The sequence below is a fragment of the Vulpes lagopus genome, chromosome X (genome assembly GCF_018345385.1).
Source record: "Vulpes lagopus strain Blue_001 chromosome X, ASM1834538v1, whole genome shotgun sequence".
Classification (NCBI taxonomy): Eukaryota; Metazoa; Chordata; class Mammalia; order Carnivora; family Canidae; genus Vulpes; species Vulpes lagopus.
The window spans coordinates 22,413,714-22,436,891 of NC_054848.1; positions in this window are offsets into that span (position 1 = coordinate 22,413,714).

The window sequence follows — 23,178 nt, forward strand, 5'->3', positions numbered from 1 at the left end:
AATTCAATTAGGTTTCCAAACACAGGAAACCCAACGGCTCTGGAGCACCAGAGCCACGGAGAACACTCGATCCATCCAATACCCTGGTGTTACCGGCCACAGTGAACCAGGGGATAGGGAGAAATGCCCTGAACTAGGAACCCAAGTGTTCTCCCATCATCCCTGGTGGGATGGCTAGTGAGCAGGCCACACGGGACTCCCCAGTAGACAATGGACCGGCCCGTAGATCAGGCTTCGTCCAAGAATCAGCCTGGTTCAGAATGAGGGCCCTTCAGGAGGCTCACGAGATCGATTTCAACTATTCCAACGATATTAGAAATCCAAACAGAGGAAACCAAAGGACTCTGGGGCACCCAAGCCAAGGAGAGTTTGCGAGCTTTCCCAGAACTCTGGTATCACGGGCCACAGGGAGCCGGGGAACGGGGGGTAATACCCAGAGCATAGGCACACCAGAATTGTCACATCATCCCTGGTTGGTGGCTGGTCAGTGGGACCCAGGGGCCTCCCCAAGAGGCCACGGAAGGACCCACAGATCAGGCTGTTGTGAGTACTCAGCCTGCTTCGGAAAGAGGGCCCCGCAGCAGGCTCACGAGAGAGATTTCAACAGTACCAACGGAATAAGTATTCCAAACAGAAGAAACCAAAGGACTCCTGAGAACCACAGCCATGGAGAGCGTGCGAGTTTTCCCGATAACGTGGTTTCTTCGTCCACAGCGAACCTGGGGATACGGAGACATGCCCTGAACGTAGGTACAGTCGTCTTCTTACATCATCCCTGGTGGGATGGCTGGTCGGCAGGACCCACGGGATTTCCCAGGGGCACTAGAACGGGCCACAGTTCAGGCTGGGACCAGGGAAAAGCCTGAGTATGAAGAGGGCAGGGAGCGGACCCATGAGAGAGACTTCAACAATATCAATGGAATTAGGATTCCAAACACAGGAAAGCAAAAGAGTCTGAAGCACCAAATCCAAGGCCCGCACGCGCGCTATCCTAGACCTCTGTTCTCATCGGCCACAGTGAACTCGGGGATGGGGAGAAATGCCCTGACTGTACGGACAAGTTCATTCGCACACCATCCCTGGTGGGATGGCTGGTCAGCAGGACACACCGGATTCCCGTGAAGGCACTGGAACGTCCCACAGATCAGGCTCTGGTAGGAGTCAGCCTGATTCTTAAGCGGGCCAGCATCAGGCTCAAGAGAAGGACTTCCACGGTAGGCATGGATGAGGATTCCAAACGCAAGAAACAAAGAGACTCTGGAGCACCAAAGCCAAGGAGAGCATGAGAGCTTTCACCCAACTCGGGTTTCACGTGCCACAGAGAGCAGGGGGACGGGGAGACATGCCCTGAATGTAGATATACTAGAATTGTCACATCATCCCCATTGGGAAATTTAGTAAGCAGGCCCCGCTGGACTCCCCGGGAGGCACTGGAACGTCCCACGTACCAAGCAGGGAGAGCAATCAGCCTCCTTCTGAACGAGGGCAAAGCAGCAGGCTCATGAGTGAGACTTCAACATTATCAATGGAATTAGGATTCCAAACACAGTAAACCCAACGGCTCTGGAGCACCAGAGACACGGAGAGCACTCGAGTTATCCAATACCCTGGTTTTCCCGGCCACAGTGAACCTGGGCATGGGGAGAAATGCCCTGACGTAGGTACCCAAGGATTCTCCCATCATCCCCGGTGTGTTCGCTCGTCAGCAGGGCCCACGGGACTCCCCAGGAGACAATGGTCCGGCCCGTAGATCAGGCGTCCTCCAAGAATCAGCCTGCTTCGGAAAGAGGGCCCTGCAGGAAGCTCAGGAGAGCGATTTCAACGATACCAACGGAATTAGCATTCCAAACAGAGGAAACCACAGGCCTCTGGGGCACCCAAGCCAAGAAGAACTTGCGAGCTTTCCCAGAACTCTGGATTCACGAGTTACAGTGAGCAGGAAAACGGGGGGTAATACCCTGAGGGTAGGCACACTAGAATTGTCACATCATCCCTGGTGGGGTGGCTGGTGAACAGGAACCACGGGTCTTCCTAAGAGAGACTGGAACTTTCCACATACCAGGCAAGGGCAGGAATCAGCCTCGTTCCAAACCAGGGCCAAGCAGCAGGTCATGAGTGAGACTTCAACAATATCAATTGAATTAGGTTTCCAAACACAAGAATCCCGAAGGCTCTGGAGCAGCAGATCCACAGAGAGCACTCGAGTTATCCAAGACCCTGGTTTTACCAGCCACAGAAACCTGGGGATGGGGAGTAATGCGCTGAACTAGGTACGCAAGTATTCTCCCATCATCCCTTGTGGGATGGCTGGTCCTCGGGACCCATGGGACTATTCTTATCGGTGTTTTGGCTAAGATCAAGTGTAGGACCCACAGGACTCCCCAGGAGACAATGGACCGGCCTGCAGATCAGGTTTCGTCCAAGAATCAGCCTGCTTCTGAAAGAGGGCCCGGCAGGAGGCTCACGAGAGAGATTTCAACATATCAACTGAGTTCGCATTCCAAACAGAGGAAACCAAAGGACTCTGGGGCACCCAAGCCAAGGAGAGCAGGCGAGCTTTCCCAGAACTCTGGTATCACGGGCCACAGGGAGCCGGGGAACGGGGGGTAATACCCTGAGCATAGGCACACTAGAATTGTCACATCATCCCTGGTTGGTGGCTGGTCAGTGGGACCCAGGGGCCTCCCCAAGAGGCCACGGAAGGACCCACAGATCAGGCTGTTGTGAGTACTCAGCCTGCTTCGGAAAGAGGGCCCCGCAGCAGGCTCACGAGAGAGATTTCAACAGTACCAACGGAATAAGTATTCCAAACAGAAGAAACCAAAGGACTCCTGAGAACCACAGCCATGGAGAGCGTGCGAGTTTTCCCGATACCTTGGTTTCTTCGGCCACAGCGAACCTGGGGATACGGAGACATGCCCTGAACGTAGGTACAGTCGTCTTCTTACATCATCCCTGGTGGGATGGCTGGTCGGCAGGACGCACGGGATTTCCCAGGGGTACGAGAACGGGCCACAGTTCAGGCTGGGGCTTGGGAAAAGCCTGAGTACGAAGAGGGCAGGGCGGGGGCTCATGAGAGAGACTTCAACAATATCAATGGAATTAGGATTCCAAACACAGGAAAGCAAAGCAGTCGAAGCACCAAATCCAAGGCCCGCACGCACACTATCCTAGACCTATGTTTTCATCGACCACAGTGAACTCGGGGATGGGGAGAAATGCCCTGACTGTACGGACAAGTTCATTCTCATATCATCCGTTGTGGGATGGCTGGTCAGCAGGGAACCACGGGATTCCCCAGGAGGCACTGGAACGTTCCACCAATCAGGCTGGGGCGAGTAAGCAGCCTGCTTCCAAAGAGGGCCGGCATCAGCTCAAGAGAGGGGTTTCAAAAATAGGCATGGATTTAGGATTCCAAATGGAAGAACAAAAGGACTCTGGAGGACCAAAGGCAAGGAGAGCAGGCGAGCTTTCACCCAACTCTGGTTTCACAGGCCACAGCGAGGTGGGGGACGCGGAGAAATACCCTGAACGTAGGTACACTAGGATTGTCACATCATCCCAGGCGGGAAGTCTGGTGAGCAGGTGCCACTGGACTCCCGAGGGGGTAATGGAACGTCCCACATACCAGGCAGGGACAGCAATCAGCCTCCTTCCCCAGGAGGGACAAGCAGCAGGCTCATGAGTGAGACTTCAACAATATCAATTCAATTAGGTTTCCAAACACAGGAAACGCAACGGCTCTGGAGCACCAGAGCCACGGAGAACACTCGATCCATCCAATACCCTGGTGTTACCGGCCACAGTGAACCAGGGGATAGGGAGAAATGCCCTGAACTAGGAACCCAAGTGTTCTCCCATCATCCCTGGTGGGATGGCTAGTGAGCAGGCCACACGGGACTCCCCAGTAGACAATGGACCGGCCCGTAGATCAGGCTTCGTCCAAGAATCAGCCTGGTTCAGAATGAGGGCCCTTCAGGAGGCTCACGAGATCGATTTCAACTATTCCAACGATATTAGAAATCCAAACAGAGGAAACCAAAGGACTCTGGGGCACCCAAGCCAAGGAGAGTTTGCGAGCTTTCCCAGAACTCTGGTATCACGGGCCACAGGGAGCCGGGGAACGGGGGGTAATACCCAGAGCATAGGCACACCAGAATTGTCACATCATCCCTGGTTGGTGGCTGGTCAGTGGGACCCAGGGGCCTCCCCAAGAGGCCACGGAAGGACCCACAGATCAGGCTGTTGTGAGTACTCAGCCTGCTTCGGAAAGAGGGCCCCGCAGCAGGCTCACGAGAGAGATTTCAACAGTACCAACGGAATAAGTATTCCAAACAGAAGAAACCAAAGGACTCCTGAGAACCACAGCCATGGAGAGCGTGCGAGTTTTCCCGATACCGTGGTTTCTTCGGCCACAGCGAACCTGGGGATACGGAGACATGCCCTGAACGTAGGTACAGTCGTCTTCTTACATCATCCCTGGTGGGATGGCTGGTCGGCAGGACCCACGGGATTTCCCAGGGGCACTAGAACGGGCCACAGTTCAGGCTGGGACCAGGGAAAAGCCTGAGTATGAAGAGGGCAGGGAGCGGACCCATGAGAGAGACTTCAACAATATCAATGGAATTAGGATTCCAAACACAGGAAAGCAAAAGAGTCTGAAGCACCAAATCCAAGGCCCGCACGCGCGCTATCCTAGACCTCTGTTCTCATCGGCCACAGTGAACTCGGGGATGGGGAGAAATGCCCTGACTGTACGGACAAGTTCATTCGCACACCATCCCTGGTGGGATGGCTGGTCAGCAGGACACACCGGATTCCCGTGAAGGCACTGGAACGTCCCACAGATCAGGCTCTGGTAGGAGTCAGCCTGATTCTTAAGCGGGCCAGCATCAGGCTCAAGAGAAGGACTTCCACGGTAGGCATGGATGAGGATTCCAAACGCAAGAAACAAAGAGACTCTGGAGCACCAAAGCCAAGGAGAGCATGAGAGCTTTCACCCAACTCGGGTTTCACGTGCCACAGAGAGCAGGGGGACGGGGAGACATGCCCTGAATGTAGATATACTAGAATTGTCACATCATCCCCATTGGGAAATTTAGTAAGCAGGCCCCGCTGGACTCCCCGGGAGGCACTGGAACGTCCCACGTACCAAGCAGGGAGAGCAATCAGCCTCCTTCTGAACGAGGGCAAAGCAGCAGGCTCATGAGTGAGACTTCAACATTATCAATGGAATTAGGATTCCAAACACAGTAAACCCAACGGCTCTGGAGCACCAGAGACACGGAGAGCACTCGAGTTATCCAATACCCTGGTTTTCCCGGCCACAGTGAACCTGGGCATGGGGAGAAATGCCCTGACGTAGGTACCCAAGGATTCTCCCATCATCCCCGGTGTGTTCGCTCGTCAGCAGGGCCCACGGGACTCCCCAGGAGACAATGGTCCGGCCCGTAGATCAGGCGTCCTCCAAGAATCAGCCTGCTTCGGAAAGAGGGCCCTGCAGGAAGCTCAGGAGAGCGATTTCAACGATACCAACGGAATTAGCATTCCAAACAGAGGAAACCACAGGCCTCTGGGGCACCCAAGCCAAGAAGAACTTGCGAGCTTTCCCAGAACTCTGGATTCACGAGTTACAGTGAGCAGGAAAACGGGGGGTAATACCCTGAGGGTAGGCACACTAGAATTGTCACATCATCCCTGGTGGGGTGGCTGGTGAACAGGAACCACGAGTCTTCCTAAGAGAGACTGGAACTTTCCACATACCAGGCAAGGGCAGGAATCAGCCTCGTTCCAAACCAGGGCCAAGCAGCAGGTCATGAGTGAGACTTCAACAATATCAATTGAATTAGGTTTCCAAACACAAGAATCCCGAAGGCTCTGGAGCAGCAGATCCACAGAGAGCACTCGAGTTATCCAAGACCCTGGTTTTACCAGCCACAGAAACCTGGGGATGGGGAGTAATGCGCTGAACTAGGTACGCAAGTATTCTCCCATCATCCCTTGTGGGATGGCTGGTCCTCGGGACCCATGGGACTATTCTTATCGGTGTTTTGGCTAAGATCAAGTGTAGGACCCACAGGACTCCCCAGGAGACAATGGACCGGCCCTGCAGATCAGGTTTCGTCCAAGAATCAGCCTGCTTCTGAAAGAGGGCCCGGCAGGAGGCTCACGAGAGAGATTTCAACATATCAACTGAGTTCGCATTCCAAACAGAGGAAACCAAAGGACTCTGGGGCACCCAAGCCAAGGAGAGCAGGCGAGCTTTCCCAGAACTCTGGTATCACGGGCCACAGGGAGCCGGGGAACGGGGGGTAATACCCTGAGCATAGGCACACTAGAATTGTCACATCATCCCTGGTTGGTGGCTGGTCAGTGGGACCCAGGGGCCTCCCCAAGAGGCCACGGAAAGACCCACAGATCAGGCTGTTGTGAGTACTCAGCCTGCTTCGGAAAGAGGGCCCCGCAGCAGGCTCACGAGAGAGATTTCAACAGTACCAACGGAATAAGTATTCCAAACAGAAGAAACCAAAGGACTCCTGAGAACCACAGCCATGGAGAGCGTGCGAGTTTTCCCGATACCTTGGTTTCTTCGGCCACAGCGAACCTGGGGATACGGAGACATGCCCTGAACGTAGGTACAGTCGTCTTCTTACATCATCCCTGGTGGGATGGCTGGTCGGCAGGACGCACGGGATTTCCCAGGGGTACGAGAACGGGCCACAGTTCAGGCTGGGGCTTGGGAAAAGCCTGAGTACGAAGAGGGCAGGGCGGGGGCTCATGAGAGAGACTTCAACAATATCAATGGAATTAGGATTCCAAACACAGGAAAGCAAAGCAGTCGAAGCACCAAATCCAAGGCCCGCACGCACACTATCCTAGACCTATGTTTTCATCGACCACAGTGAACTCGGGGATGGGGAGAAATGCCCTGACTGTACGGACAAGTTCATTCTCATATCATCCGTTGTGGGATGGCTGGTCAGCAGGGAACCACGGGATTCCCCAGGAGGCACTGGAACGTTCCACCAATCAGGCTGGGGCGAGTAAGCAGCCTGCTTCCAAAGAGGGCCGGCATCAGCTCAAGAGAGGGGTTTCAAAAATAGGCATGGATTTAGGATTCCAAATGGAAGAACAAAAGGACTCTGGAGGACCAAAGGCAAGGAGAGCAGGCGAGCTTTCACCCAACTCTGGTTTCACAGGCCACAGCGAGGTGGGGGACGCGGAGAAATACCCTGAACGTAGGTACACTAGGATTGTCACATCATCCCAGGCGGGAAGGCTGGTGAGCAGGTGCCACTGGACTCCCGAGGGGGTAATGGAACGTCCCACATACCAGGCAGGGACAGCAATCAGCCTCCTTCCCCAGGAGGGACAAGCAGCAGGCTCATGAGTGAGACTTCAACAATATCAATTCAATTAGGTTTCCAAACACAGGAAACCCAACGGCTCTGGAGCACCAGAGCCACGGAGAACACTCGATCCATCCAATACCCTGGTGTTACCGGCCACAGTGAACCAGGGGATAGGGAGAAATGCCCTGAACTAGGAACCCAAGTGTTCTCCCATCATCCCTGGTGAAATGGCTAGTGAGCAGGCCACACGGGACTCCCCAGTAGACAATGGACCGGCCCGTAGATCAGGCTTCGTCCAAGAATCAGCCTGGTTCAGAATGAGGGCCCTTCAGGAGGCTCACGAGATCGATTTCAACTATTCCAACGATATTAGAAATCCAAACAGAGGAAACCAAAGGACTCTGGGGCACCCAAGCCAAGGAGAGTTTGCGAGCTTTCCCAGAACTCTGGTATCACGGGCCACAGGGAGCCGGGGAACGGGGGGTAATACCCAGAGCATAGGCACACCAGAATTGTCACATCATCCCTGGTTGGTGGCTGGTCAGTGGGACCCAGGGGCCTCCCCAAGAGGCCACGGAAGGACCCACAGATCAGGCTGTTGTGAGTACTCAGCCTGCTTCGGAAAGAGGGCCCCGCAGCAGGCTCACGAGAGAGATTTCAACAGTACCAACGGAATAAGTATTCCAAACAGAAGAAACCAAAGGACTCCTGAGAACCACAGCCATGGAGAGCGTGCGAGTTTTCCCGATACCGTGGTTTCTTCGGCCACAGCGAACCTGGGGATACGGAGACATGCCCTGAACGTAGGTACATTCGTCTTCTTACATCATCCCTGGTGGGATGGCTGGTCGGCAGGACCCACGGGATTTCCCAGGGGCACTAGAACGGGCCACAGTTCAGGCTGGGGCCAGGGAAAAGCCTGAGTATGAAGAGGGCAGGGAGCGGACCCATGAGAGAGACTTCAACAATATCATTGGAATTAGGATTCCAAACACAGGAAAGCAAAAGAGTCTGAAGCACCAAATCCAAGGCCCGCACGCGCGCTGTCCTAGACCTCTGTTCTCATCGGCCACAGTGAACTCGGGGATGGGGAGAAATGCCCTGACTGTACGGACAAGTTCATTCGCACACCATCCCTGGTGGGATGGCTGGTCAGCAGGACACACCGGATTCCCGTGAAGGCACTGGAACGTCCCACAGATCAGGCTCTGGTAGGAGTCAGCCTGATTCTTAAGCGGGCCAGCATCAGGCTCAAGAGAAGGACTTCCACGGTAGGCATGGATGAGGATTCCAAACGCAAGAAACAAAGAGACTCTGGAGCACCAAAGCCAAGGAGAGCATGAGAGCTTTCACCCAACTCGGGTTTCACGTGCCACAGAGAGCAGGGGGACGGGGAGACATGCCCTGAATGTAGATATACTAGAATTGTCACATCATCCCCATTGGGAAATTTAGTAAGCAGGCCCCGCTGGACTCCCCGGGAGGCACTGGAACGTCCCACGTACCAAGCAGGGAGAGCAATCAGCCTCCTTCTGAACGAGGGCAAAGCAGCAGGCTCATGAGTGAGACTTCAACATTATCAATGGAATTAGGATTCCAAACACAGTAAACCCAACGGCTCTGGAGCACCAGAGACACGGAGAGCACTCGAGTTATCCAATACCCTGGTTTTCCCGGCCACAGTGAACCTGGGCATGGGGAGAAATGCCCTGACGTAGGTACCCAAGGATTCTCCCATCATCCCCGGTGTGTTCGCTCGTCAGCAGGGCCCACGGGACTCCCCAGGAGACAATGGTCCGGCCCGTAGATCAGGCGTCCTCCAAGAATCAGCCTGCTTCGGAAAGAGGGCCCTGCAGGAAGCTCAGGAGAGCGATTTCAACGATACCAACGGAATTAGCATTCCAAACAGAGGAAACCACAGGCCTCTGGGGCACCCAAGCCAAGAAGAACTTGCGAGCTTTCCCAGAACTCTGGATTCACGAGTTACAGTGAGCAGGAAAACGGGGGGTAATACCCTGAGGGTAGGCACACTAGAATTGTCACATCATCCCTGGTAGGGGTGGCTGGTGAACAGGAACCACGAGTCTTCCTAAGAGAGACTGGAACTTTCCACATACCAGGCAAGGGCAGGAATCAGCCTCGTTCCAAACCAGGGCCAAGCAGCAGGTCATGAGTGAGACTTCAACAATATCAATTGAATTAGGTTTCCAAACACAAGAATCCCGAAGGCTCTGGAGCAGCAGATCCACAGAGAGCACTCGAGTTATCCAAGACCCTGGTTTTACCAGCCACAGAAACCTGGGGATGGGGAGTAATGCGCTGAACTAGGTACGCAAGTATTCTCCCATCATCCCTTGTGGGATGGCTGGTCCTCGGGACCCATGGGACTATTCTTATCGGTGTTTTGGCTAAGATCAAGTGTAGGACCCACAGGACTCCCCAGGAGACAATGGACCGGCCTGCAGATCAGGTTTCGTCCAAGAATCAGCCTGCTTCTGAAAGAGGGCCCGGCAGGAGGCTCACGAGAGAGATTTCAACATATCAACTGAGTTCGCATTCCAAACAGAGGAAACCAAAGGACTCTGGGGCACCCAAGCCAAGGAGAGCAGGCGAGCTTTCCCAGAACTCTGGTATCACGGGCCACAGGGAGCCGGGGAACGGGGGGTAATACCCTGAGCATAGGCACACTAGAATTGTCACATCATCCCTGGTTGGTGGCTGGTCAGTGGGACCCAGGGGCCTCCCCAAGAGGCCACGGAAAGACCCACAGATCAGGCTGTTGTGAGTACTCAGCCTGCTTCGGAAAGAGGGCCCCGCAGCAGGCTCACGAGAGAGATTTCAACAGTACCAACGGAATAAGTATTCCAAACAGAAGAAACCAAAGGACTCCTGAGAACCACAGCCATGGAGAGCGTGCGAGTTTTCCCGATAACGTGGTTTCTTCGGCCACAGCGAACCTGGGGATACGGAGACATGCCCTGAACGTAGGTACAGTCGTCTTCTTACATCATCCCTGGTGGGATGGCTGGTCGGCAGGACGCACGGGATTTCCCAGGGGTACGAGAACGGGCCACAGTTCAGGCTGGGGCTTGGGAAAAGCCTGAGTACGAAGAGGGCAGGGCGGGGGCTCATGAGAGAGACTTCAACAATATCAATGGAATTAGGATTCCAAACACAGGAAAGCAAAGCAGTCGAAGCACCAAATCCAAGGCCCGCACGCACACTATCCTAGACCTATGTTTTCATCGACCACAGTGAACTCGGGGATGGGGAGAAATGCCCTGACTGTACGGACAAGTTCATTCTCATATCATCCGTTGTGGGATGGCTGGTCAGCAGGGAACCACGGGATTCCCCAGGAGGCACTGGAACGTTCCACCAATCAGGCTGGGGCGAGTAAGCAGCCTGCTTCCAAAGAGGGCCGGCATCAGCTCAAGAGAGGGGTTTCAAAAATAGGCATGGATTTAGGATTCCAAATGGAAGAACAAAAGGACTCTGGAGGACCAAAGGCAAGGAGAGCAGGCGAGCTTTCACCCAACTCTGGTTTCACAGGCCACAGCGAGGTGGGGGACGCGGAGAAATACCCTGAACGTAGGTACACTAGGATTGTCACATCATCCCAGGCGGGAAGGCTGGTGAGCAGGTGCCACTGGACTCCCGAGGGGGTAATGGAACGTCCCACATACCAGGCAGGGACAGCAATCAGCCTCCTTCCCCAGGAGGGCCAAGCAGCAGGCTCATGAGTGAGACTTCAACAATATCAATTCAATTAGGTTTCCAAACACAGGAAACCCAACGGCTCTGGAGCACCAGAGCCACGGAGAACACTCGATCCATCCAATACCCTGGTGTTACCGGCCACAGTGAACCAGGGGATAGGGAGAAATGCCCTGAACTAGGAACCCAAGTGTTCTCCCATCATCCCTGGTGGGATGGCTAGTGAGCAGGCCACACGGGACTCCCCAGTAGACAATGGACCGGCCCGTAGATCAGGCTTCGTCCAAGAATCAGCCTGGTTCAGAATGAGGGCCCTTCAGGAGGCTCACGAGATCGATTTCAACTATTCCAACGATATTAGAAATCCAAACAGAGGAAACCAAAGGACTCTGGGGCACCCAAGCCAAGGAGAGTTTGCGAGCTTTCCCAGAACTCTGGTATCACGGGCCACAGGGAGCCGGGGAACGGGGGGTAATACCCTGAGCATAGGCACACCAGAATTGTCACATCATCCCTGGTTGGTGGCTGGTCAGTGGGACCCAGGGGCCTCCCCAAGAGGCCACGGAAGGACCCACAGATCAGGCTGTTGTGAGTACTCAGCCTGCTTCGGAAAGAGGGCCCCGCAGCAGGCTCACGAGAGAGATTTCAACAGTACCAACGGAATAAGTATTCCAAACAGAAGAAACCAAAGGACTCCTGAGAACCACAGCCATGGAGAGCGTGCGAGTTTTCCCGATAACGTGGTTTCTTCGTCCACAGCGAACCTGGGGATACGGAGACATGCCCTGAACGTAGGTACAGTCGTCTTCTTACATCATCCCTGGTGGGATGGCTGGTCGGCAGGACCCACGGGATTTCCCAGGGGCACTAGAACGGGCCACAGTTCAGGCTGGGACCAGGGAAAAGCCTGAGTATGAAGAGGGCAGGGAGCGGACCCATGAGAGAGACTTCAACAATATCAATGGAATTAGGATTCCAAACACAGGAAAGCAAAAGAGTCTGAAGCACCAAATCCAAGGCCCGCACGCGCGCTATCCTAGACCTCTGTTCTCATCGGCCACAGTGAACTCGGGGATGGGGAGAAATGCCCTGACTGTACGGACAAGTTCATTCGCACACCATCCCTGGTGGGATGGCTGGTCAGCAGGACACACCGGATTCCCGTGAAGGCACTGGAACGTCCCACAGATCAGGCTCTGGTAGGAGTCAGCCTGATTCTTAAGCGGGCCAGCATCAGGCTCAAGAGAAGGACTTCCACGGTAGGCATGGATGAGGATTCCAAACGCAAGAAACAAAGAGACTCTGGAGCACCAAAGCCAAGGAGAGCATGAGAGCTTTCACCCAACTCGGGTTTCACGTGCCACAGAGAGCAGGGGGACGGGGAGACATGCCCTGAATGTAGATATACTAGAATTGTCACATCATCCCCATTGGGAAATTTAGTAAGCAGGCCCCGCTGGACTCCCCGGGAGGCACTGGAACGTCCCACGTACCAAGCAGGGAGAGCAATCAGCCTCCTTCTGAACGAGGGCAAAGCAGCAGGCTCATGAGTGAGACTTCAACATTATCAATGGAATTAGGATTCCAAACACAGTAAACCCAACGGCTCTGGAGCACCAGAGACACGGAGAGCACTCGAGTTATCCAATACCCTGGTTTTCCCGGCCACAGTGAACCTGGGCATGGGGAGAAATGCCCTGACGTAGGTACCCAAGGATTCTCCCATCATCCCCGGTGTGTTCGCTCGTCAGCAGGGCCCACGGGACTCCCCAGGAGACAATGGTCCGGCCCGTAGATCAGGCGTCCTCCAAGAATCAGCCTGCTTCGGAAAGAGGGCCCTGCAGGAAGCTCAGGAGAGCGATTTCAACGATACCAACGGAATTAGCATTCCAAACAGAGGAAACCACAGGCCTCTGGGGCACCCAAGCCAAGAAGAACTTGCGAGCTTTCCCAGAACTCTGGATTCACGAGTTACAGTGAGCAGGAAAACGGGGGGTAATACCCTGAGGGTACGCACACTAGAATTGTCACATCATCCCTGGTAGGGTGGCTGGTGAACAGGAACCACGAGTCTTCCTAAGAGAGACTGGAACTTTCCACATACCAGGCAAGGGCAGGAATCAGCCTCGTTCCAAACCAGGGCCAAGCAGCAGGTCATGAGTGAGACTTCAACAATATCAATTGAATTAGGTTTCCAAACACAAGAATCCCGAAGGCTCTGGAGCAGCAGATCCACAGAGAGCACTCGAGTTATCCAAGACCCTGGTTTTACCAGCCACAGAAACCTGGGGATGGGGAGTAATGCGCTGAACTAGGTACGCAAGTATTCTCCCATCATCCCTTGTGGGATGGCTGGTCCTCGGGACCCATGGGACTATTCTTATCGGTGTTTTGGCTAAGATCAAGTGTAGGACCCACAGGACTCCCCAGGAGACAATGGACCGGCCCGCAGATCAGGTTTCGTCCAAGAATCAGCCTGCTTCTGAAAGAGGGCCCGGCAGGAGGCTCACGAGAGAGATTTCAACATATCAACTGAGTTCGCATTCCAAACAGAGGAAACCAAAGGACTCTGGGGCACCCAAGCCAAGGAGAGCAGGCGAGCTTTCCCAGAACTCTGGTATCACGGGCCACAGGGAGCCGGGGAACGGGGGGTAATACCTGAGCATAGGCACACTAGAATTGTCACATCATCCCTGGTTGGTGGCTGGTCAGTGGGACCCAGGGGCCTCCCCAAGAGGCCACGGAAAGACCCACAGATCAGGCTGTTGTGAGTACTCAGCCTGCTTCGGAAAGAGGGCCCCGCAGCAGGCTCACGAGAGAGATTTCAACAGTACCAACGGAATAAGTATTCCAAACAGAAGAAACCAAAGGACTCCTGAGAACCACAGCCATGGAGAGCGTACGAGTTTTCCCGATACCTTGGTTTCTTCGGCCACAGCGAACCTGGGGATACGGAGACATGCCCTGAACGTAGGTACAGTCGTCTTCTTACATCATCCCTGGTGGGATGGCTGGTCGGCAGGACGCACGGGATTTCCCAGGGGTACGAGAACGGGCCACAGTTCAGGCTGGGGCTTGGGAAAAGCCTGAGTACGAAGAGGGCAGGGCGGGGGCTCATGAGAGAGACTTCAACAATATCAATGGAATTAGGATTCCAAACACAGGAAAGCAAAGCAGTCGAAGCACCAAATCCAAGGCCCGCACGCACACTATCCTAGACCTATGTTTTCATCGACCACAGTGAACTCGGGGATGGGGAGAAATGCCCTGACTGTACGGACAAGTTCATTCTCATATCATCCGTTGTGGGATGGCTGGTCAGCAGGGAACCACGGGATTCCCCAGGAGGCACTGGAACGTTCCACCAATCAGGCTGGGGCGAGTAAGCAGCCTGCTTCCAAAGAGGGCCGGCATCAGCTCAAGAGAGGGGTTTCAAAAATAGGCATGGATTTAGGATTCCAAATGGAAGAACAAAAGGACTCTGGAGGACCAAAGGCAAGGAGAGCAGGCGAGCTTTCACCCAACTCTGGTTTCACAGGCCACAGCGAGGTGGGGGACGCGGAGAAATACCCTGAACGTAGGTACACTAGGATTGTCACATCATCCCAGGCGGGAAGGCTGGTGAGCAGGTGCCACTGGACTCCCGAGGGGGTAATGGAACGTCCCACATACCAGGCAGGGACAGCAATCAGCCTCCTTCCCCAGGAGGGACAAGCAGCAGGCTCATGAGTGAGACTTCAACAATATCAATTCAATTAGGTTTCCAAACACAGGAAACCCAACGGCTCTGGAGCACCAGACACGGACAGCCACGGAGAACACTCGATCCATCCAATACCCTGGTGTTACCGGCCACAGTGAACCAGGGGATAGGGAGAAATGCCCTGAACTAGGAACCCAAGTGTTCTCCCATCATCCCTGGTGGGATGGCTAGTGAGCAGGCCACACGGGACTCCCCAGTAGACAATGGACCGGCCCGTAGATCAGGCTTCGTCCAAGAATCAGCCTGGTTCAGAATGAGGGCCCTTCAGGAGGCTCACGAGATCGATTTCAACTATTCCAACGATATTAGAAATCCAAACAGAGGAAACCAAAGGACTCTGGGGCACCCAAGCCAAGGAGAGTTTGCGAGCTTTCCCAGAACTCTGGTATCACGGGCCACAGGGAGCCGGGGAACGGGGGGTAATACCCAGAGCATAGGCACACCAGAATTGTCACATCATCCCTGGTTGGTGGCTGGTCAGTGGGACCCAGGGGCCTCCCAAGGAGTCCACGGAAAGACCCACAGATCAGGCTGTTGTGAGTACTCAGCCTGCTTCGGAAAGAGGGCCCCGCAGCAGGCTCACGAGAGAGATTTCAACAGCACCAACGGAATAAGTATTCCAAACAGAAGAAACCAAAGGACTCCTGAGAACCACAGCCATGGAGAGCGTGCGAGTTTTCCCGATAACGTGGTTTCTTCGGCCACAGCGAACCTGGGGATACGGAGACATGCCCTGAACGTAGGTACAGTCGTCTTCTTACATCATCCCTGGTGGGATGGCTGGTCGGCAGGACCCACGGGATTTCCCAGGGGTACGAGAACGGGCCACAGTTCAGGCTGGGGCTTGGGAAAAGCCTGAGTACGAAGAGGGCAGGGCGGGGGCTCATGAGAGAGACTTCAACAATATCAATGGAATTAGGATTCCAAACACAGGAAAGCAAAGCAGTCGAAGCACCAAATCCAAGGCCGGCACGCGCGCTATCCTAGACCTCTGTTTTCATCGACCACAGTGAACTCGGGGATGGGGAGAAATGCCCTGACTGTAGGGACAAGTTCATTCTCATATCATCCGTTGTGGGATGGCTGGTCAGCAGGGAACCACGGGATTCCCCAGGAGGCACTGGAACGTTCCACCAATCAGGCTGGGGCGAGTAAGCAGCCTGCTTCCAAAGAGGGCCGGCATCAGCTCAAGAGAGGGGTTTCAAAAATAGGCATGGATTTAGGATTCCAAATGGAAGAACAAAAGGACTCTGGAGGACCAAAGGCAAGGAGAGCAGGCGAGCTTTCACCCAACTCTGGTTTCACAGGCCACAGCGAGGTGGGGGACGCGGAGAAATACCCTGAACGTAGGTACACTAGGATTGTCACATCATCCCAGGCGGGAAGGCTGGTGAGCAGGTGCCACTGGACTCCCGAGGGGGTAATGGAACGTCCCACATACCAGGCAGGGACAGCAATCAGCCTCCTTCCCCAGGAGGGCCAAGCAGCAGGCTCATGAGTGAGACTTCAACAATATCAATTCAATTAGGTTTCCAAACACAGGAAACCCAACGGCTCTGGAGCACCAGAGCCACGGAGAACACTCGATCCATCCAATACCCTGGTGTTACCGGCCACAGTGAACCAGGGGATAGGGAGAAATGCCCTGAACTAGGAACCCAAGTGTTCTCCCATCATCCCTGGTGGGATGGCTAGTGAGCAGGCCACACGGGACTCCCCAGTAGACAATGGACCGGCCCGTAGATCAGGCTTCGTCCAAGAATCAGCCTGGTTCAGAATGAGGGCCCTTCAGGAGGCTCACGAGATCGATTTCAACTATTCCAACGATATTAGAAATCCAAACAGAGGAAACCAAAGGACTCTGGGGCACCCAAGCCAAGGAGAGTTTGCGAGCTTTCCCAGAACTCTGGTATCACGGGCCACAGGGAGCCGGGGAACGGGGGGTAATACCCTGAGCATAGGCACACCAGAATTGTCACATCATCCCTGGTTGGTGGCTGGTCAGTGGGACCCAGGGGCCTCCCCAAGAGGCCACGGAAGGACCCACAGATCAGGCTGTTGTGAGTACTCAGCCTGCTTCGGAAAGAGGGCCCCGCAGCAGGCTCACGAGAGAGATTTCAACAGTACCAACGGAATAAGTATTCCAAACAGAAGAAACCAAAGGACTCCTGAGAACCACAGCCATGGAGAGCGTGCGAGTTTTCCCGATAACGTGGTTTCTTCGTCCACAGCGAACCTGGGGATACGGAGACATGCCCTGAACGTAGGTACAGTCGTCTTCTTACATCATCCCTGGTGGGATGGCTGGTCGGCAGGACCCACGGGATTTCCCAGGGGCACTAGAACGGGCCACAGTTCAGGCTGGGACCAGGGAAAAGCCTGAGTATGAAGAGGGCAGGGAGCGGACCCATGAGAGAGACTTCAACAATATCAATGGAATTAGGATTCCAAACACAGGAAAGCAAAAGAGTCTGAAGCACCAAATCCAAGGCCCGCACGCGCGCTATCCTAGACCTCTGTTCTCATCGGCCACAGTGAACTCGGGGATGGGGAGAAATGCCCTGACTGTACGGACAAGTTCATTCGCACACCATCCCTGGTGGGATGGCTGGTCAGCAGGACACACCGGATTCCCGTGAAGGCACTGGAACGTCCCACAGATCAGGCTCTGGTAGGAGTCAGCCTGATTCTTAAGCGGGCCAGCATCAGGCTCAAGAGAAGGACTTCCACGGTAGGCATGGATGAGGATTCCAAACGCAAGAAACAAAGAGACTCTGGAGCACCAAAGCCAAGGAGAGCATGAGAGCTTTCACCCAACTCGGGTTTCACGTGCCACAGAGAGCAGGGGGACGGGGAGACATGCCCTGAATGTAGATATACTAGAATTGTCACATCATCCCCATTGGGAAATTTAGTAAGCAGGCCCCGCTGGACTCCCCGGGAGGCACTGGAACGTCCCACGTACCAAGCAGGGAGAGCAATCAGCCTCCTTCTGAACGAGGGCAAAGCAGCAGGCTCATGAGTGAGACTTCAACATTATCAATGGAATTAGGATTCCAAACACAGTAAACCCAACGGCTCTGGAGCACCAGAGACACGGAGAGCACTCGAGTTATCCAATACCCTGGTTTTCCCGGCCACAGTGAACCTGGGCATGGGGAGAAATGCCCTGACGTAGGTACCCAAGGATTCTCCCATCATCCCCGGTGTGTTCGCTCGTCAGCAGGGCCCACGGGACTCCCCAGGAGACAATGGTCCGGCCCGTAGATCAGGCGTCCTCCAAGAATCAGCCTGCTTCGGAAAGAGGGCCCTGCAGGAAGCTCAGGAGAGCGATTTCAACGATACCAACGGAATTAGCATTCCAAACAGAGGAAACCACAGGCCTCTGGGGCACCCAAGCCAAGAAGAACTTGCGAGCTTTCCCAGAACTCTGGATTCACGAGTTACAGTGAGCAGGAAAACGGGGGGTAATACCCTGAGGGTAGGCACACTAGAATTGTCACATCATCCCTGGTGGGGTGGCTGGTGAACAGGAACCACGGGTCTTCCTAAGAGAGACTGGAACTTTCCACATACCAGGCAAGGGCAGGAATCAGCCTCGTTCCAAACCAGGGCCAAGCAGCAGGTCATGAGTGAGACTTCAACAATATCAATTGAATTAGGTTTCCAAACACAAGAATCCCGAAGGCTCTGGAGCAGCAGATCCACAGAGAGCACTCGAGTTATCCAGGACCCTGGTTTTCCCAGCCACAGAAACCTGGGGATGGGGAGTAATGCGCTGAACTAGGTACGCAAGTATTCTCCCATCATCCCTTGTGGGATGGCTGGTCCTCGGGACCCATGGGACTATTCTTATCGGTGTTTTGGCTAAGATCAAGTGTAGGACCCACAGGACTCCCCAGGAGACAATGGACCGGCCCACAGATCAGGTTTCGTCCAAGAATCAGCCTGCTTCTGAAAGAGGGCCCGGCAGGAGGCTCACGAGAGAGATTTCAACATATCAACTGAGTTCGCATTCCAAACAGAGGAAACCAAAGGACTCTGGGGCACCCAAGCCAAGGGGAGCAGGCGAGCTTTCCCAGAACTCTGGTATCACGGGCCACAGGGAGCTGGGAAAGGGGTGTAATACCCTGAGCATAGGCACACTAGAATTGTCACATCATCCCTGGTTGGTGGCTGGTCAGTGGGACCCAGGGGCCTCCCCAGGAGGCCACGGAAGGACCCACAGTTCAGGCTGTTGTGAGTACTCAGCCTGCTTCGGAAAGAGGGCCCCGCAGCAGGCTCACGAGAGAGATTTCAACAGTACCAACGGAATAAGTATTCCAAACAGAAGAAACCAAAGGACTCCTGAGAACCACAGCCATGGAGAGCGTGCGAGTTTTCCCAATACCTTGGTTTCTTCGGCCACAGCGAACCTGGGGATACGGAGACATGCCCTGAACGTAGGTACAGTCGTCTTCTTACATCATCCCTGGTGGGATGGCTGGTCGGCAGGACCCACGGGATTTCCCAGGGGTACGAGAACGGGCCACAGTTCAGGCTGGGACCAGGGAAAAGCCTGAGTACGAAGAGGGCAGGGCGGGGCCTCATGAGAGAGACTTCAACAATATCAATGGAATTAGGATTCCAAACACAGGAAAGCAAAGCAGTCGAAGCACCAAATCCAAGGCCCGCACGCACACTATCCTAGACCTCTGTTTTCATCGGCCACAGTGAACTCGGGAATGGGGAGAAATGCCCTGACTATATGGACAAGTTCATTCTCATATCATCAATGGTGGGATGGCTGGTCAGCAGGGAACCACGGGATTCCCCAGGAGGCACTGGAACGTTCCACGAATCAGGCTGGGGCGAGTAAGCAGCCTGCTTCCAAAGAGGGCCGGCATCCGCTCAAGATAGGGTTATCAAAAATAGGCATGGATTTAGGATTCCAAATGGAAGAACAAAAGGACTCTGGAGGACCAAAGGAAGGAGAGCAGGCGAGCTTTCACCCAACTCTGGTTTCACAGGCCACAGCGAGGTGGGGGACGCGGAGAAATATCCTGAACGTAGGTACACTAGGATTGTCACATCATCCCAGGCGGGAAGGCTGGTGAGCAGGTGCCACTGGACTCCCGAGGGGGTAATGGAACGTCCCACATACCAGGCAGGGACAGCATTCAGCCTCCTTCCCCAGGAGGGACAAGCAGCAGGCTCATGAGTGAGACTTCAACAATATAAATTCAATTAGGTTTCCAAAGACAGGAAACCCAACGGCTCTGGAGCACCAGAGCCACGGAGAACATTCGATCCATCCAATACCCTGGTGTTACCGGCCACAGTGAACCAGGGGATAGGGAGAAATGCCCTGAACTAGGAACCCAAGTGTTCTCCCATCATCCCTGGTGGGATGGCTAGTGAGCAGGCCACACGGGACTCCCCAGTAGACAATGGACCGGCCCGTAGATCAGGCTTCGTCCAAGAATCAGCCTGGTTCAGAATGAGGGCCCTTCAGGAGGCTCACGAGATCGATTTCAACTATTCCAACGATATTAGAAATCCAAACAGAGGAAACCAAAGGACTCTGGGGCACCCAAGCCAAGGAGAGTTTGCGAGCTTTCCCAGAACTCTGGTATCACGGGCCACAGGGAGCCGGGGAACAGGGGGTAATACCCAGAGCATAGGCACACCAGAATTGTCACATCATCCCTGGTTGGTGGCTGGTCAGTGGGACCCAGGGGCCTCCCAAGGAGGCCACGGGAAGACCCACAGATCAGGCTGTTGTGAGTACTCAGCCTGCGTGGGAAAGAGGGCCCCGCAGCAGGCTCACGAGAGAGATTTCAACAGTACCAACGGAATAAGTATTCCAAACAGAAGAAACCAAAGGACTCCTGAGAACCACAGCCACGGGGAGCGTGCGAGTTTTCCCGATAACGTGGTTTCTTCGGCCACAGCGAACCTGGGGATACGGAGACATGCCCTGAACGTAGGTACAGTCGTCTTCTTACATCATCCCTGGTGGGATGGCTGGTCGGCAGGACCCACGGGATTTCCCAGGGGCACTAGAACGGGCCACAGTTCAGGCTGGGACCAGGGAAAAGCCTGAGTATGAAGAGGGCAGGGAGCGGACCCATGAGAGAGACTTCAACAATATCAATGGAATTAGGACTCCAAACACAGGAAAGCAAAAGAGTCTGAAGCACCAAATCCAAGGCCCGCACGCGCGCTATCCTAGACCTCTGTTCTCATCGGCCACAGTGAACTCGGGGATGGGGAGAAATGCCCTGACTGTACGGACAAGTTCATTCGCACACCATCCCTGGTGGGATGGCTGGTCAGCAGGACACACCGGATTCCCGTGAAGGCACTGGAACGTCCCACAGATCAGGCTGGGGCTAGGAGTCAGCCTGATTCTAAAGCGGGCCAGCATCAGGCTCAAGAGAAGGACTTCCATGGTAGGCATGGATGAGGATTCCAAACGCAAGAAACAAAGAGACTCTGGAGCACCAAAGCCAAGGAGAGCTGATGAGCTTTCACCCAACTCGGGTTTCACGTGCCACAGAGAGCAGGGGGACGGGGAGACATGCCCTGAATGTAGATACACTAGAATTGTCACATCATCCCCATTGGGAAATTTAGTCAGCAGGCCTCACTGGAGTCCCCGGGAGGCATTGGATCGTCCCACGTACCAAGCAGGGACAGCAATCAGCCTCCTTCTGAACGAGAGCCAAGCAGCAGGCTCACGAGTGAGACTTCAACAATATCAATGGAATTAGGATTCCAAACACAGGAAAGCAAAGGAGTCTAATGCACCAAATCCAAGGACAGCACGCAAGCCCTCCTAGACCTCTGTTTTCATCGGCCACGGTGAACTCGGGGATGGGGAGAAATGCCCTGACTGTACGGACAAGTTCATTCTCACATCATCCGTTGTGGGATGGCTGGTCAGCAGGAACCTCGGGACTCCCCAGGAGGCACTGGAACTTCCCACAGAACAGGCTGGGGTTAGTAAGCAGCCTGCTTCCAAGGAGGGCCGGCATCAGCTCAAGCGAGGGTTTTCAACAACAGGCATGGATTTCGGGTTCCAATCGGAAGAATGAAGAGGACTCTGGAGCACCAAAACCAAGGAGAGCATGAGAGCTTTCACCCAACTCTTGTTTCACGGGCCACAGCGAGCGGAGGGACAGGGGGAAATACCCTGAACGTAGGTACACTTGAAGTGTCACATCATCACTGGCGGGAAGGCTGGTCAACAGGATGCACAGGATTTCCCAGGAGGCACTGGAACGTCCCACAGATCAGGCTGGGGCTAGGAGTCAGCCTGATTCTTAAGCGGGCCAGCATCAGGCTCAAGAGAAGGACTTCCACGGTAGGCATGGATGAGGATTCCAAACGCAAGAAACAAAGAGACTCTGGAGCACCAAAGCCAAGGAGAGCATGAGAGCTTTCACCCAACTCGGGTTTCACGTGCCACAGAGAGCAGGGGGACGGGGAGACATACCCTGAATGTAGATACACTAGAATTGTCACATCATCCCCATTGGGAAATTTAGTAAGCAGGCCCCACTGGACTCCCCGGGAGGCACTGGAACGTCCCACGTACCAAGCAGGGACAGCAATCAGCCTCCTTCTGATCGAGGGCAAAGCAGCAGGTTCATGAGTGAGACTTCAACATTATCAATGGAATTAGGATTCCAAACACAGTAAACCCAACGGCTCTGGAGCACCAGAGACACGGAGAGCACTCGAGTTATCCAATACCCTGGTTTTCCCGGCCACAGTGAACCTGGGCATGGGGAGAAATGCCCTGACGTAGGTACCCAAGGATTCTCCCATCATCCCCGGTGTGTTCGCTCGTCAGCAGGCCCCACGGGACTCCCCAGGAGACAGTGGTCCGGCCCGTACATCAGGCGTCCTCCAAGAATCAGCCTGCTTCGGAAAGAGGGCCCTGCAGGAAGCTCAGGAGAGCGATTTCAACGATACCAACGGAATTAGCATTCCAAACAGAGGAAACCACAGGCCTCTGGGGCACCCCAGCCAAGCAGAGTTTGCGAGCTTTCCCAGAACTTGGTTTTAGGGGCCAGAGCGAGCAGGGTAACGGGGGTAATACCCTGAGGGTAGGCACACTAGAATTGTCACATCATCCCTGGTGGGGTGGCTGGTGAACAGGAACCATGGGTCTTCCTACGAGAGACTGGAACTTTCCACATACCAGGCAAGGGCAGGAATCAGCCTCGTTCCAAACCAGGGCCAAGCAGCAGGTCATGAGTGAGACTTCAACAATATCAATTGAATTAGGTTTCCAAACACAAGAATCCCGAAGGCTCTGGAGCAGCAGATCCACAGAGAGCACTCGAGTTATCCAAG